The sequence below is a fragment of the Gigantopelta aegis genome, chromosome 4 (genome assembly GCF_016097555.1).
Source record: "Gigantopelta aegis isolate Gae_Host chromosome 4, Gae_host_genome, whole genome shotgun sequence".
Taxonomy (NCBI): Eukaryota; Metazoa; Mollusca; class Gastropoda; order Neomphalida; family Peltospiridae; genus Gigantopelta; species Gigantopelta aegis.
The window spans coordinates 98520479-98536929 of record NC_054702.1 but is presented as its reverse complement, the minus strand read 5'-3'; the positions used below and the strand labels follow the sequence as shown (position 1 = coordinate 98536929).

General features: G+C 37.3%; 1 protein-coding gene across 4 annotated transcripts in view; it reads right to left on the bottom strand.

Moving 5' to 3' along the window:
- Positions 1-16451, bottom strand: part of LOC121371542 (neurexin-3a-like) — a 138678-nt gene that overhangs the window by 108546 nt on the left and 13681 nt on the right. For 2 of the 4 annotated variants that reach the window (XM_041497513.1, XM_041497516.1), the window contains exon 1: positions 10048-10394. The exons of 1 other annotated variant lie outside the window; for it this stretch is intronic. The gene's annotated coding sequence lies outside the window, so the exon portion shown is untranslated. Of the gene's footprint in view, positions 1-10047; positions 10395-13494; positions 13726-16451 lie in introns of those variants that run through there. One more of the 4 variants, XM_041497515.1, reaches the window with a different exon arrangement.

The following is a 16451-nucleotide window of genomic DNA, read 5'->3' as shown; positions in this document are numbered from 1 at the left end:
TTCATTCATCCATTCATTCATCAATGCCATCCATCTATCTATCATCTACCCATCCATTCATTCATCCATGCCATCCATCTATCTATCATCTACCCATCCATTCATTCATCCATGCCATCCATCTATCTATCATCTACCCATCCATTCATTCATCCATTCATTCATCAATGCCATCCATCTATCTATCATCTACCCATCCATTCATTCATCCATGCCATCCATCTATCTATCTATCATCTACCCATCCATTTATTCATCCATTCATTCATCCATGCCATCCATCTATCTATCATCTACCCATCCATTCATTCATCCATTCATTCATCCATGCCATCCATCTATCTATCATCTACCCATCCATTCATTCATCCATGCCATCCATCTACCTATCATCTACCCATCCATTCATTCATCCATGCCATCCATCTATCTATCATCTACCCATCCATTCATTCATCCATGCCATCCATCTACCTATCATCTACCCATCCATTCATTCATCCATGCCATCCATCTACCTATCATCTACCCATCCATTCATTCATCCATGCCATCCATCTATCTATCATCTACCCATCCATTCATTCATCCATGCCATCCATCTACCTATCATCTACCCATCCATTCATTCATCCTCATTCATCCATGCCATCCATCTATCTATCATCTGCCCATCCATTCATTCATCCATGCCATCCATCTATCTATCATCTGCCCATCCATTCATTCATCCATGCCATCATCTATCTATCACTTACCCATCCATTCATTCATCCATTCCATCCATCTATCTATCATCTACCCATCCATTCATTCATACATTCATTCACCAATGCCATCCATCTATCTATCATCTACCCATCCATTCATTCATCAATGCCATCCATCTATCTATCATCTACCCATCCATTCATTCATCCATGCCATCCATCTATCTATCATCTACCCATCCATTCATTCATCCATTCATTCATCAATGCCATCCATCTATCTATCATCTACCCATCCATTCATTCATCAATGCCATCCATCTATCTATCATCTACCCATCCATTCATTCATCAATGAAGTCGGGGCGGGATGTAGCCCAGTGGTAAAGCGTTCGCTTGATGTGCCATCAGTTTGGGATCGATCCCCAATAGTGGGCTATTTCTCGCTCCAGCCAGCACATCATGACTGGTATATCAAAGGCTGTGGTATGTGTTATCCTGTCTGTGGGATGGTGCATATAAAAAAATCCCTTGCTGCTAATCAGAAAGAGTAGCCCATGAAGTGGCGACAGCAGGTTTCCTCTCTCTATATCTGTGTGGTCCTTAACTATATGTCCGACACCATATAACCGTAATTAAAATGTGTTGAGTGTGTCATTAAATAAAACATTTCCTTCATCCATGAAGTCATATCAAAATAATTTAATGTGATCCACTTTGGAGATATTGGAGTTGTGAACCAATGATTCTCTGGGTAACAATCAAGTGCTCTACTGATGGTCCCAATGATTCTCTGGGTAACAATCAAGTGCTCTACTGATGATCCCAATGGAAATTAATTTTCACAAGTCACTGGAGGCATTATTCACAAGACTATACATTTGTATTTAGCCAAAAAAAAAAAAAATGTATGACCTGTTCGACCAAAACCTTGTGTAATTAGAAGCCTTTAATATTAGCAGGAACTATCTGTTGGAAGATCTTACTTTAGTCTTAGAATGACCTGGCAGTAGACGACCAAGACAGTAATGCTAAACCTGTTTATGGATAACGAGGCTAAGTGTTACGTCAAATACCGGTATGTCTGCAAACAGCAACACAACATTCTTGAATACAAATGTAATGTAATGTAACATTAAATAGAGAATAATTAGTTAATGATGTCAGATATCTGCTTTATCCTGTGACGGTAAGAATGGGAATTTCTGTGAGGCCCTGCTGAGTGGAATTTCTCATTCGGTCTGAACAGGATAAAGCAGATATCCGACATCATTAACTAGTTATTATTTTTACGCTGCAGACCATAAAAATTAAGTGAAAAGTTATTATTCCTGTTATTTCAGGCACATTGTCTGATGACCTAGAGGTCAAACGAGCGATTTTGTAATGTAGCTATACGTCTGACGTCACAAAAGTGACACCAAAAGTCATAACCTGCTAGTAGCAGGATATGACTTTGCTTTATCCGTCATCATATTCTGTCAATAGAAATGGTGGTTGCAGGATAAAGTAATGTAATGCAACACATGGATATATACTAGCCCTGATTATTGTGGTATTTGAACCAGTCATCACCAGGAAAGACGGGTGATCACTCCCACTCCCCTCTACACTCACCTGGAAAGTTTTATGGGGAGCTGCAAATTGATTGCCTTACAATCATGAGTAATCTTCAACTCGCCTTGATGCGAAAGTAATCTTGATCGTGCCAAGGTTAATGTACATATATAAAACATTTTGTCCAGTTCAGATACACAAATATAACAAGTTTAATTAAAATCTCTTTCATCTAGGAAAGTTACATAGCAGTTACAAATAATATAAACATATGAAGAATTCATTGCCAAAATGTGATATATATCCATTTATGTCATTTGGAGAAAACCATGATGTAGCATATTATATCACATGAAGCATAGTTTTAATATCCTCTTCAAATGACATAGATCACATTTTGGGGAAAACTTCATTGTTGAATTATACTAAAATCAGTTTACAATCACCAAATTTAGGAAACTGGTTTATATCTTTTTTTGTGGAAAATTAACTCTTCATATGATCACTGCATTACTGGATCAAGTGACCCCACAATAAGCTGAATTTACGAAGCCTGGCTTTGACTTACACATGTGAAACTACTGTTATTGACAATGCTTAAACACCTGTGTTTAACCCCACCCCCCACCCCACCCCCCCAGTACATTTGTAATGTGTAATGTTATGATTTACATTTATTTTTATCACTAAAACTGAAGCAATAGGAAAACATTATATTTCATTTCATTTTGTTATTTTCGTGATTATATCCAATTAAGGTTCAAGCACGCTGCCCTGGGCACACAGCTCAGCTATGTGAGCCATCTGTTCATGACAATGGGTTAGTGATTAGTTGTTAATGGTTAGTGAGAGGGAAGTCAGTGTAGTGGCCTTACACCTACCCAATGACTTGGGAGGCAGGATGTAGCCCAGTGGTAAAGCACTCGCCTGATGCATGGTCAGTTTAGGATCGATCCCAGTCCATTGGGCTATTTCTCATTCCAGCCAGTGCACCACGACTGGTATATCAAAGACTGTGGTATGTGCTATCCTGTTTGTGGGATGGTGCATATAAAAGATCCCTTGCTGCTAATCGAAAAGAGTAGCCCATGAAGTGGCGACAGCAGGTTTCCTCTCACAATATCTATGTGGTCCTTAACCATATAACCGTAAAATAAAATGTGTTGAGTGTGTCGTTAAATAAACAATTTCCTTCCTTGATTAAACTTGTTCTGGTTCCTACCCAGATGCAAACCCAGTACATATCAGCCCGAAGTCCAACGGCTTAACCACACCACTATCAAGATCAGAAATCATCATATGCATTGGAAGAATTTGCTTTTTAAAAACATGAGGAATATTCTGTTTACACGACTGACCAATGGCTAGCAGGGTGATTCTGCGAACAGTTTGCACTAAGTGAGTAATATGTGTAACAACGGTGCCGGCCATGACAACCTTGATCTAATTGCCTTGGCAATGTTGATTTTTGGCAGACCAGCACACTCTCCTGTCTTTAGGGTAAACATCACAGAGACTCAACCTATTCCAACAGCTTAAATGAAAATTTGGACTGGTCCTGTCTTTAGATTTACACATACTCTTGAAACACAGCAAGTGCTTAGTGCCAGATCTTTGAACTTGACACAAAGGCTTGGGTAATCATTGACAAAGCAAAGACACCAGGATTCTGCAAATAATCTTAAACACCTGCAGATGTTGGTTTCCAGTCATTTCAACTCTCTTTAACAAAAAGGTGCTAACATAATGAGTTCACTATATTATGTTAGTCATGCATGTAAGTCTAAAAAAGAAAAGGAATGTAGCTCAGTGGAAATTTCCTCTCCAGGTGTGATGGGTCAGAGGATCAATCACCTGTAGCGAACATATTGGGGATTCCCAATTTAACACCACCACCAATACAGTGAAACCTGTCTAAACCAGACCCTCAACAAATTGGAATGCTGTCTAAAACAGCCAAATTTCATGGTTCTGAATTTTCTAACTTCTAAAACATAACCCTCTTAATACCAGATCCTGTCTAAACTGGATAAATATTAGGTCCCCAGTGTGATCCGGTTAAGACAAGTTTCACTGTACATTGATTTATTTGATAATTCTGACATTCTTCGATTAGTAGCAATGGATCTTTTATGTGCACTTTCCCACAGACAGGACAGCACATACCATGTCCTTTGATATATACACCATTCATAATGCATTTGTTGGAGTGGAATAAAACAATCAGATAATGTGTCCACTGAGGTGATTTGATCTGAAGTCGCAAACACCTCTGGCAAGCACTCTACCGACTGAGCTAGATCTCCACACAACTTCCAGGACAAAAGGAAAGGAAAGGAATATTTAATTAACAACACCTAAACACCTTTTAATGTAAAGATATATATATTAAACAGGTTTCAACATTTAGTTAATAGAGAAAAAGAGAAATCTGCTCTGCAATACAGGCTACTGTCACCAATAAAGCAGTCAAGAACCTTTTATATCCACTTTTTCACAGACAGGACAGTGCATACAGTGCATCGGCCTTTGGTATAAGTAACCGGCCTCGGTGGCGTCGTGGTTAGGCCATCGGTCTACAGGCTGGTAGGTACTGGGTTCGGATCCCAGTCGAGGCATGGGATTTTTAATCCAGATACCGACTCCAAACCTTGAGTGAGTGCTCCGCAAGGCTCAATGGCTAGGTGTAAACCACTTGCACTGACCAGTGATCCATAACTGGTTCAACAAAGGTCATGGTTTGTGCTATCCTGCCTGTGGGAAGCGCAAATAAAAGAACCCTTGCTGCTAATTGAAAAAGAGTAGCCCATGAAGTGTTGACAGCGGGTTTCCTCTCAAAATCTGTGTGGTCCATTGGCTATTTCTCGTTCCACCCAGTGCTCCACAACTGATGTAACAAATGTTGTGGTATGTACTATCCTGTCTGTGGGATGGTGCATATAAAAGATCCCTTGCTGCTAATTCAAAAAGAGTAGCCCATGAAGTGGCGACAGCGGGTTTCCTCTCAAAATCTGTGTGGTCCTTAACTATATGTCTGATGCCATATAACCGTAAATAAAATGTGTTGAGTGCGTCGTTAAATAAAATATTTCTTTCTTTGGTATAAGTGTCATCACATCTATACATCCTACCCCTTCAAAAGAAAATGCCTGCTGACCAAAAATCTGGAAAAATAAAGGGTCTTGAAACATTGAAAGTTAATTCCTGTGAACTTTGTATACATGTGCTATTATGTCAAGAAGAGCAACTTATGTATAATACCAATATATATGATTACATAAACCCAAGAAATCCTCTTTCAACACCAGTTTTCTATGAAGCAGTCTAAATGGTACCAAATGTTTTGTCAACAGATGTTTTGCTGGCAGACTGTTCTAACCGTATCCCCAATTCTAACCCTATTATATCCATCTGCTGGTGAACAGTTTGCAACAAAAAAAAGATCCAACCACAAATCTAAACACCCCCTCCCCCTTTTGTGCTGATCCTGAATCTGTTACTGACAGAAATATGGATTTTGCAATGTCAGAAAATTGAATTGTTTAAACACTCAAGAGACCGTGTGGCAAAACACAAAGAATGGAAATACTTGCATGCTGCAACCTGATCTGCACTGTACATCTGTATATGGCCGATATGATACAACAACCGTAACACAAAGTGGAGTCAAATACCATGGAAAATAATACATTAATTGTTAATTCTGCCACACAAATCTTACAAACTATAGCTTCGCATCAAGCAGTAAATTAGTTATCAGTGTAGCTGTATCAGAGCTCGGTCATTGCGAATATCTCCACTGAATATCAGAGTAAAAACCAGTGCAGTCGAGACTAGATATTCAGTTGGTTGATGTACCAGAACATATTAGTTTTTGAACGCACCACTAAACCTCATTGTGTTCCATAAATCAGGCTATTATCAAAGCACGCTCACACAAAACAGATGACACTAGCATCATTATGGAGGAGGTTTACCCACCCAGCGAGAAGCCAGCAATTTTATTTCTGACCAATATATATTTTTTGATATACAATATTAAAACCTGTTAGTAAAAGTAAAGAAAAACCCTAAAAGGAGTAACAGAAATGACATGCAAATACACATGACCTTTTCACAGATGTTAAAATATGGGCAGGTCCATGCAGACAGAATATAAATAAAGAGCCCATCCTTTATATACACAAACACTCAAATGTTTATTCAAATTTGTTTCGTTTAACAACACCACCAGAGCACATTGGATGTCAAACATTCTATGTAGTCTTTAGTTAAAAAGTTTGTTTTGTTTAACAACACCTCTAGGGCATATTGATTTGTAGTCTTTAAAAGGAAACCAGCTACATTTTTTCATTAGGAGCAAGGAGTCCTTTATATGCAGATTCTCAGACAGGACAGCACATACTACGGCCTTTGATATACATGTCACAGAGCACTGGTTGAGATGGAAAACCCCAAAAGGTCCCCTGTGGTAGTTTGATCCTAACACATTAGGCAAGTGCTCTACTGACTAAACTAAATCCTTCCCCAACCTACAGAAAGTATTCCAATGCACAGAAAGACATGTTTTATTTAACAACACACTCAACACATTTTATTTACGGTTATATGATGTCAGATATATGGTTAAGGACCATACAGATATTGTGAGAGGAAATCTGCTGTCGCCACTTAATGGACTACTCTTTTCGATTAGCAGCAAGGGATATTTTATATGCACCTGTTTAAACTGGACCCGGAACAAACTGGATTTCTGTCAAAACAGGCTAAGTTTCATGGTCCCAAATTTTGTAAATTATAAAAATGACCATCTAAACACCGGAACCTGTCTAAATCAGATAAATATTAGATCTCCTGTGTGATCTGGTTTAGACAGGCTTCACTGTAAATTGTAATTAAGAAATAATGTACAGCTGTTGCAATGTGTGAACTACTGAGACAACTTCTTAAAATAATATACAAACAGGTGCCATCTTACAGGGACCAAGTTACAGTGCAATGTATCGATTTGCCCAATCTTCAAAGAAAACATCGTCATGCAGTTTTAAATCAATAAACAGACAGTGAATAGACTCTTCCCTTACAGTTCACGTTTTGTACCGAGTACTGCGGGGTTCAGCAAGCTTTGAAGCACTACTAACCTCCATCATTACAGAACATGGGCGTAGTGTCTGTCTCAACACAAAACATCCAGCACAGTAATTTCCACACATATACAATTACTCCTGTAATATTCCGAGACACACAGAATGAGCCTAATATTATTTAAATTTAAAATTTGTTTGAAGAAGCATTCTGACAGATGCCAGCTATTATAAAAGAAATAAAGGAATATTTGTTTAACCAGATAAAGTTCAAGTTTGTTTTGTTGAATGACGCTTGTAGAGAACACTGATTTATTAATAATCATCTATTGAATGTCAAATATTTGATAATTTTGACATTACATAGTCTTAGAGGAAACCTGCTATGTTTTTCCATTAGTAGCAAGGATCTTTCATATGCATTTCCCCACAGACAGGACATGCATGCTGTGTGGCACTGGCTGGGATGGGAAACCCCCATTATCAAATTGAGTCATTCTGTCAGAAGTATCAGAAATTGATTGCTGGCACATTTTGGCCTAAATAAAACAACACTGTTTATAAGGCTGGACTTGCCATACATTTAAATGTAGGTTTTTAACTCTTGAACATTCTTCAAATTAGTTTTGTTAGTAAAACTGAGTATTATTATTTTGATCAAACATGTATTTGAAATACAAAATAAAAAATTGTCTTAAAAAATATACCATACCTTGTTGAAAAAAAAGTAATATGTATCTTTAAAAAAAACAACACCACCAAAAAAAACCCCAGCAATTACTACCTACACATCTCTTTAAAATACATGTACTATGAAGCGTGAATGCACCTGCACATGCAGATGAACTGATAAAGTTAACAAAACACGGTTTCATTTAAACAGAAAAAAGACTAAAAATGGTGTTGTGGTTAAGCCATCCATTAAGCCAACACTGGTAGGTATTGGGTTTGCAGCCCAGTACTGGCTCTAACCCATGCAGAGTGAGTTTTAACGACTCAGTGGGTAGGTGTAAGACCACTACACCCTCTTTTCTCTCCCTAACCACTAACAACTGACCCACTGTCCTGACAGAGCCCAGATAGCCGAGGTGTGTGCCCAGGACAGTGTGCTTGAACCTTAACTGGATATATGCATGAAAATAAGTTGAAATGAAATGAAAGTATAATTAAAAACAAACCTGTACACATTGAAAAAACCCACCCCAGATATACATATTAAATTAGCTTGAAATCATTCTTCAGCCATGTTCTCTTGCTGACTATTTGTTTTTGCTTTCCAGTTTCCTGATGACAAGCCATGCCCACATTTTATAAATAGTTACCTGGAAGACAGGTAGCCAGTTGTGTACAGCCCGTGTTGGTACACTGTTCACCAGCATTCATAACAAGCATCTTACTCTAAAGAAGTTTAAAGTTTGTTTTCTTTAACGACAACACTAGAGCACATTAATCATTGGCTATTGGATGTCAAAGATTTGGTAATTCTGACACATAATCTTAGAGAGGAAACCTGATACATTTTCCATTATTAGCAAAACATAAAAACATTATAAACGTAAAAGAAATAACAGACAATACCTATAATTAAATTTGAATCATACAGACTAATAATAACACTAAAACGTCATACTTTATTTTGAATTAATTTTTATCCATAAACAATAATGCTCAATAAGACACCTTGCCCATATAAAATAACGTCATCAGATATGACATTCTCTGACGATGTAATTTTTACAAACTCCCGTTGCTACAGCTGGGATGGGATGACGTTACATTGTAATGAATGTAACAGAAATTTAATTATTTTTTATTAAACAGGTTGTGAACTTCACATATCTTGGTGAGATAAATAGTGGTGCTTTGAGAATTGTGTAACACCTTTACTTTCACTGCATGGCATTTTACACACTGTCACTAACCGATTTAAACAAATATGACAACTATCTGTGTAACTATGTGACACCTAAGACATGCATACCTGAGTGAATTCTGAATGCTGTGATTATAGTAGCTTGTTCTAACCAATACTGTGAAAGACACTTTCAAGTTAAATGCTCATGACACATTTTTAATGCAAGTATGAGCAATAACAAATATTATCCTAAGGCAAGGGCAGTACTTGTAACCGAATACAAAATAAATTCCACGTAAAGGTTTAAAACCTTTTCAAAGATAACATCTTTTTTTACCTGCATTTATTTAATTACCATTTTAATAGGATCAATACAATTATTCCAATAATAATTTTTAAAATACCATCTTATATAATCAGGTATTAAAATATTTGTCCAATGAAATATAATTTTGAATAAACTGCAATGATATTGATTGTAAAGAAAATCTTTTTTAAATCCTACTCAACCTCAACAAGTACTCTATCAACTGAGTTAATGAATTTCCACTAATCGAGGTACATGTACATTTTTTTCTTCAAAATCTTGATTAGTGACATATCTAGTTAACTGAAATTGAATAGCAAGTATTGTTTAATGTTTTAATACTGAACAAATTGTTCCCTGTATATGAACATTACTAAATTAACAATCTTGAATATATTTACTGTCCACAACAAATAAAAATAAAAATTTGATAGCACTATAATTACACACAGTATCTGTTTAAAAAGTCTTTTGCATTATGTATTATTTTCTGTACAGGCATATAAATGTTTTAAGGTAAGTAAACAAAAATACCTTTGCTTTGAAGAATGATAAGTCATATGTCCAAACAGCTGACCAACTTCATGCAGCTGTAACACACATACAGTCTCAACATAACGTGGTCACAGCATTCCAGAAAACCTCCAGAATTCAAACAAACATAAAGAGATTTTGTGAGATTACATGTACAGATAATGCTGTCAGATTCTGACAGTTACTTTTAACCTCAGTTGAGAAAACAAAGTGACGTCACAGATCACATTCCCGATACACCTTGCCAAGTCTTTCATAGGCAGTGGTCCCCTTCACAGACTGGGTGATAACATGACAGGTGTTGGCGGGCCTCCAACACAACTACACACAACACAGTGCACCAACTGTTGGCAAACCGGTGTCCCAACCTGATAATACATGTGTACCACACAGCATATCTTTGTATCTCTCCTGTGACATACAGCATATCTTCTATCACCCGTATTGTATTTGCGGATTTAAAACAGAAGAAAAAGACCCAGTCTTATATCATAGACACACAACTCCATTCATAAAGTTTTATGAATTAGTGTTAAAAAAGAAACCCTCTTGTACCACCCATATTGAATTAAGATGTTAAGAGGTTAAGATGAATGAGGTTGTTTAAGCTACTTTTTAAATACACTTATTTTGTGGTTCATAATATTTATCCATAATGGAAGTGGTTATTGGCTATTTGAAATGAAATACTTTGCAGATTCTTAAATACAAACAAAATTATAAAAGTATAAAGTCATACTCCTGTAAAAGATTATGACATGCACGAAAATATAATTTTGTCCAATGAAACCCACATATAATATTTATCTTTTTTTAATTTTTAAGTCACAGAGACATTACTTGAATTACTTGACACATTATTAAAAAAACCCAAAACATAATCCATTAAGTTAAATGAACAATAAAAATAACAACTGTAGTCAAGACAACTTAAATCTATGACACAACACATTTTTTCTGTCATTATTACATAACCGTCATACTCTGCATATTCTAGCTGACTTAACAATAGCATGTTGTTTTCCATACTGATTTAAAATTCATAAACCCAGACTCAGACAGCATCAACATAACTGATGTCAATATTTCTTTTGTGATCAGAGACAACTTGAAAAGCGTGATGCATCCAGTATTTTATTTATTTTTAATAAGTCAGTCGATATTTCCTTCTTTAAATCACAAAACTGTAAAACAGAGATCTAGAAATTTAATGTCAGACAGTGTCTCCAAATAAAAGAACCAGTGATGGATATACGGGTATTACACAATTTAGGAAGAAGTTTGTTGTGTTTAATGACACCGCTAGAGCACATTGATTAATGAATCATTGGCTATTGCATGTCTAATATTTGGTAAGTTTCTATATTATGTAGTCATCAAAGGAAACCTGCTATGTTTTTCCTAATGCAGCAAGGGATCTTTTATATGCACTTTCCCACAAACAGGAAAGCACATACCACAGCCTTTGACTAGTTTGGTGCACTGGTTGGAACGAGAAAAAAAATCAATCTGTTGAATGGATCCACCGAGGTGGTTCGATCATCTCAACCCTTAAGCAGTTTAGGAGCATTACAGTAAAACGGGGTGGGAATGAATAAATAAATGAATGTTTAACAACACCCCTGCATGAAAAAAACATTGGCTATTGGGTGTCAAACTAAGGTAAATGCATCAATGATGTGAAGGGGTGGGATGTAGCACAGTGGTACTGCTCACCTGTTGTGTGATGGGTTGCAGGATCAACTGCCGTGAGTGGATTCATGAGTTTTTCGTTATCTAAGCAATGCTCCATGACTAGGAAATGTTTTATTTAACGACGTACTCAACACATTTTATTTATGCTTATATGGTGTCAGACATATGGTTAAGAACCACACAGATATTGAGAGGAAACCCGCTGTCGCCACTTCATGGGCTACTCTTTTCGATTAGCAGCAAGGGATCTTTTATATGCACCATCCCACAGACAGGATAGTACACACCATGGCCTTTGTTATACCAGTTGTGAAGAACTGGCTGGAATGAGAAATAGTCCAATGGGTCCACTGATGGGGATCGATCCTAGACCGACCATGCATCAAGCAAACACTTTACCACTGGGCTACGTCCCACCCCTGCTCTATGACTGGAACATAAAAGGCTGTGTTTTGTATTATCCCTGGCCTCTGAGAATTGAACATTGGCGTTAACCGCTTGTGAGTTACGCAAATACAAATTCAGGTAACCCATTTAGTTTTTTATGTAACCCCTCATGACCATGTAAATGATGCCATACATTCAATGAACAAATGAAAAATGGATTACACAAAACTATACTTACGCGAGCGACGCACGAACAAAACTATCACTCTCGCAATTTGCTGAGGCCTGTTGTCCTGTCAGAGGGACAATACACATGACAGATAGTTTCCTGCTTTAGTATTTGGAGACGTATATGTGGTGGCAGCAAGGTTTTTAGCTCTTTTTGCTCTCTGTCTAAATAATCTTATGTAAGACATCAAGTAGCCATGCATAGTTTAAAAATGTGCTGAGGTCTTGTTAAATAATTAATCCTTTTCTTTCCAGTAACTATTACACACTTGGGCCCATGCTTATAAAACATTTAGAGTCCAGACTCAGTCTCTAATGACGTCGCACACATACAATTTGTATGGCGTTGCCATGACGTTCACGTCTCAGACTCTATTAGAGTCTTGAGTCTAGACTCTAAAAGTTTTATAAGCACAAGGCCAGGGCCCATATTTTTGAAGCTATATGTATTTTAGTGCTATGAAATTGTAAAAACCATTTTAAACTATGAAATCACTATGGCATGTGCTGTGGTGACGTCATAGCCTATGATGGTTTGATGACATTTTAGCACTTCAAAGTGTTTATTCCAAAGGAGGTAGGTGCATTTACAAATCTAGCTATTGCACAGTATCATGCATGCATGAATGCATTCTCTGTGGACACTTTGTCCTTAAGGCTTAATTCGCATTTTAAATACAGTTCATTTGAATTAGAAATGTAATATATAAGATAATCTGCCAAAATTACTAACAATATAATAAAATTATTTGTAAAAAACATCAACAAATAGTGTCCATATATATTACTTAATATGTATATATATTGAAAGCTGTTGCTAGATTTGAATGAACTCTGTTTCAAGATGTCACTAAGAGGATGCCGAGAGAACCAAGAGGATACCGAGAGAACCAAGAGGATACCGAGAGAACCAAGAGGATGCCGAGAGAACCAAGAGCATGCCAACAGAACCAAGAGGGTCCTCTAGAGGATTGACCCATAAACCTATCACCTCAGATGGACATTGTAACCACTGATAAAAAAAATAAAGACTTATCCTTAGTCCAGACACATACGTAAAGTTAACTTGCAAAACATACATTTACATGTAATATAAGGTATATTTATGTCTATATGTGACACCCATAAAACAATTACCTTAAACCAGTAGATATCTCACAATCCAGTACACCCTTTGCAGAAAGTCAATACCATCCAGACATTATACTCTCTGGCTGTCAGTAATCCGGTTGGTAACAACACACAGGATCTGGCAATGTGTCTTTGACATTCAAGTTTGTTACATGATGACAGACATATATCTGTCAGAGCCCGCAACAAGCCAACACAATCAAATCACACAGAGAGATCCTCTTAGAGTGTCCTGAAGTCTTCATCAGCAAAAACAAATATGTGCAGTATTAATCAAGTTTTTAGAATGACCAAAATATTGTGATTACTCACTGTCCAGTTTACAGCAAGTCAGGCCAGACTGTCCAGAGAGCAAAATCAATACCGACTGCAGCCTACACTGACTCCACACTCTGCCAGTACATTGGCTGTATGCCTGGCAGTCAGCTTCGTGTTACTTTTACATATATATATACCACAGGTGAGTGGTATTTTGAAACCCTGGATGTGACCATCAAGGGTTTAAGAAGGTGATACGGTAGTGTTTAGATCCCCATGTACTTGCATTGTTTAATGTAGCAGATAGGTAAAAACTCCATGTGAACTGGGGGTTTTGTGCTCTTTCAAAGAGGAATTGTACAAGTGGTGGAATGTATGAATGATTGATCTCCCAATGAATATTATATTAAAAGGAATGACAATATTGATGTTGATTATGGTGGTACTAGTGGTGGTAATAAATGTGGTGGTTGTAATGATGGTGGTGGAGGTGATTTTGATGATGGTGATGGTAATGATTGTGATAGTGATGATGATGATGATGGTGGTGGTGGTGATAATGGTGATAATACTAGTGATAGTGGTGGTAATGATGGTGGTGGAGGTGATTTTGATGATGGTGATGGTAATGATTGTGATAGTGATGATGATGATGATGGTGGTGGTGGTGATAATGGTGATAATACTAGTGATAGTGGTGGTAATGATGGTGGTGGAGGTGATTTTGATGATGGTGATGGTAATGATTGTGATAGTGATGATGATGATGATAATGATAATGATGGTGGTGGTGATAATGATGATGATGCTAGTGATAGTGGTGGTTATGGTGGTGATGATGATAATGGTGGTTGTTATGATGATGGTGGTGGTAGTGGTGATGTTAATGGTGATGATGATAGTGGTTGTGGTGGTAGTGGAGGTGATGAAGGAGGTAGTGATGATGATGGTGGTGATAGTGGTAATGATGATGGTGGTAGTGCTGGTAAAGGTGGTGGTATTGATGACGATAATGAATGGTAGTGGTTGTGGTGATGATGATAATGTTGATGGTGGTGGTATTGATGATGATAATGGTATTGGTGGTGATGATAATGGTGGTGACAATAGTGAAAATAATTACAATTTATTTTTGTATTTATATCTCACTATTCTCAAGATTCTCTCCTTGACATGCAATTCATCTGGGAGAAAGGGAAGGGGTCGTTACACATTATAAACTAAGGCTGTTTGGTGTCTAACATAATATGGTTATTTTAACACAGTATAAGGAGGAAATCTGATGGTGCCACATAGGCTATTCCTACCAAATAACAGCAAAGGATCTTTAATATGCAATTTCTTTGTACCATATCCTTTAATGTTCTAGTCATGTGGCAATGATAAGGATGAAAAGGAAATGAACATCACATGGGAAATATTACGTTCAAAAGACAATACAATGTGTGGTGACAAACATTGTTCTATAGGTGACAAATCTAACAATTCACAAAACAAACAGTATTTCTTTCAAAACTAAGACCACATGGAATATCCTACCACAGCATTATCATCCTTCATCAATTAATCATATTATGGATAATCAATGGTAAACAAAGCATGGCTGAGCTGTTGAATGGTCTTGAAAAGTGCATACATTATTTATCTGCTGAAGATGATACCAAAAAGCTTCAATCAACTGTTAATAAATTCATTGATGCTTCTAGTTAATCAGTTCAACTGATTTAACGACTGACCTTGACATTCAGTTGATTGAAAACGGGTTGGGCACAACATTTACATATAAACCACTACTTGGGATGGTTTAAAACCAGCGGCCTAATTCACTAGTCTCACAACCTTGCAGTGTCTTAGTGCAGTGCCAAAAGAGCTTTGTGAATTTGACCCCAGAACTCTTACACACCCCTCCCACTTCTTCCTAAAGGCAGGCATGCACCTGATAAACTCACCCCCAAAACTTGTCTTCATTCAGAAAACACTGACCCTGCATTACTGAGAGAACAAGAGAAAAACAAATCATCAAATGTCAACTTTAGTTGAATTCTTTCAGTTGTTGCTCAAATGCCAAAAGCCGGTCGTGACGCTTTGATCAATACAAAACCATTTGAGACATTTCAATCACAGTCTCAGCACTGGCCATGTCATCTCCACCTGGCTCCAGCATACAGCATGCACACACATCAAGGACCAACATTGCAGTCCTTATGGTTTGATGCAAGCAACCGTTCCCACTTGCCAGCATACAGCATGCACACACATCAAGGACCAACACTGCAGTCCTTATGGCTTGACGCAAGCAACCGTTCCCACTCGCCAGCATACAGCATGCACACACATCAAGGACCAACATTGCAGTCCTTATAGCTTGATGCAAGCAATTGCTCCCACTTGCGCGTGCTTGCACAAAACTATTTCTACGTGGGCGAAACACCACTCGCTTCATTACATCATCATCCATGATATAATGGATTGATTTATTGTAGCTGTGTCATGATACCAGTACACTCATGTTTTAATAAGTTTGCATAAAAAAGACGATATGAAAATGTACAAACTTAAATACATGTACATCAGAGTGGTAACGATATGGTGATATAATATCATATTGCGATACGAGTACTATGATACGATACATCGATTCAGGACAGCTATATCGCAATACAATAAGATACATTCATGTTTTAATAAAATTTTGTAAAAAAGTT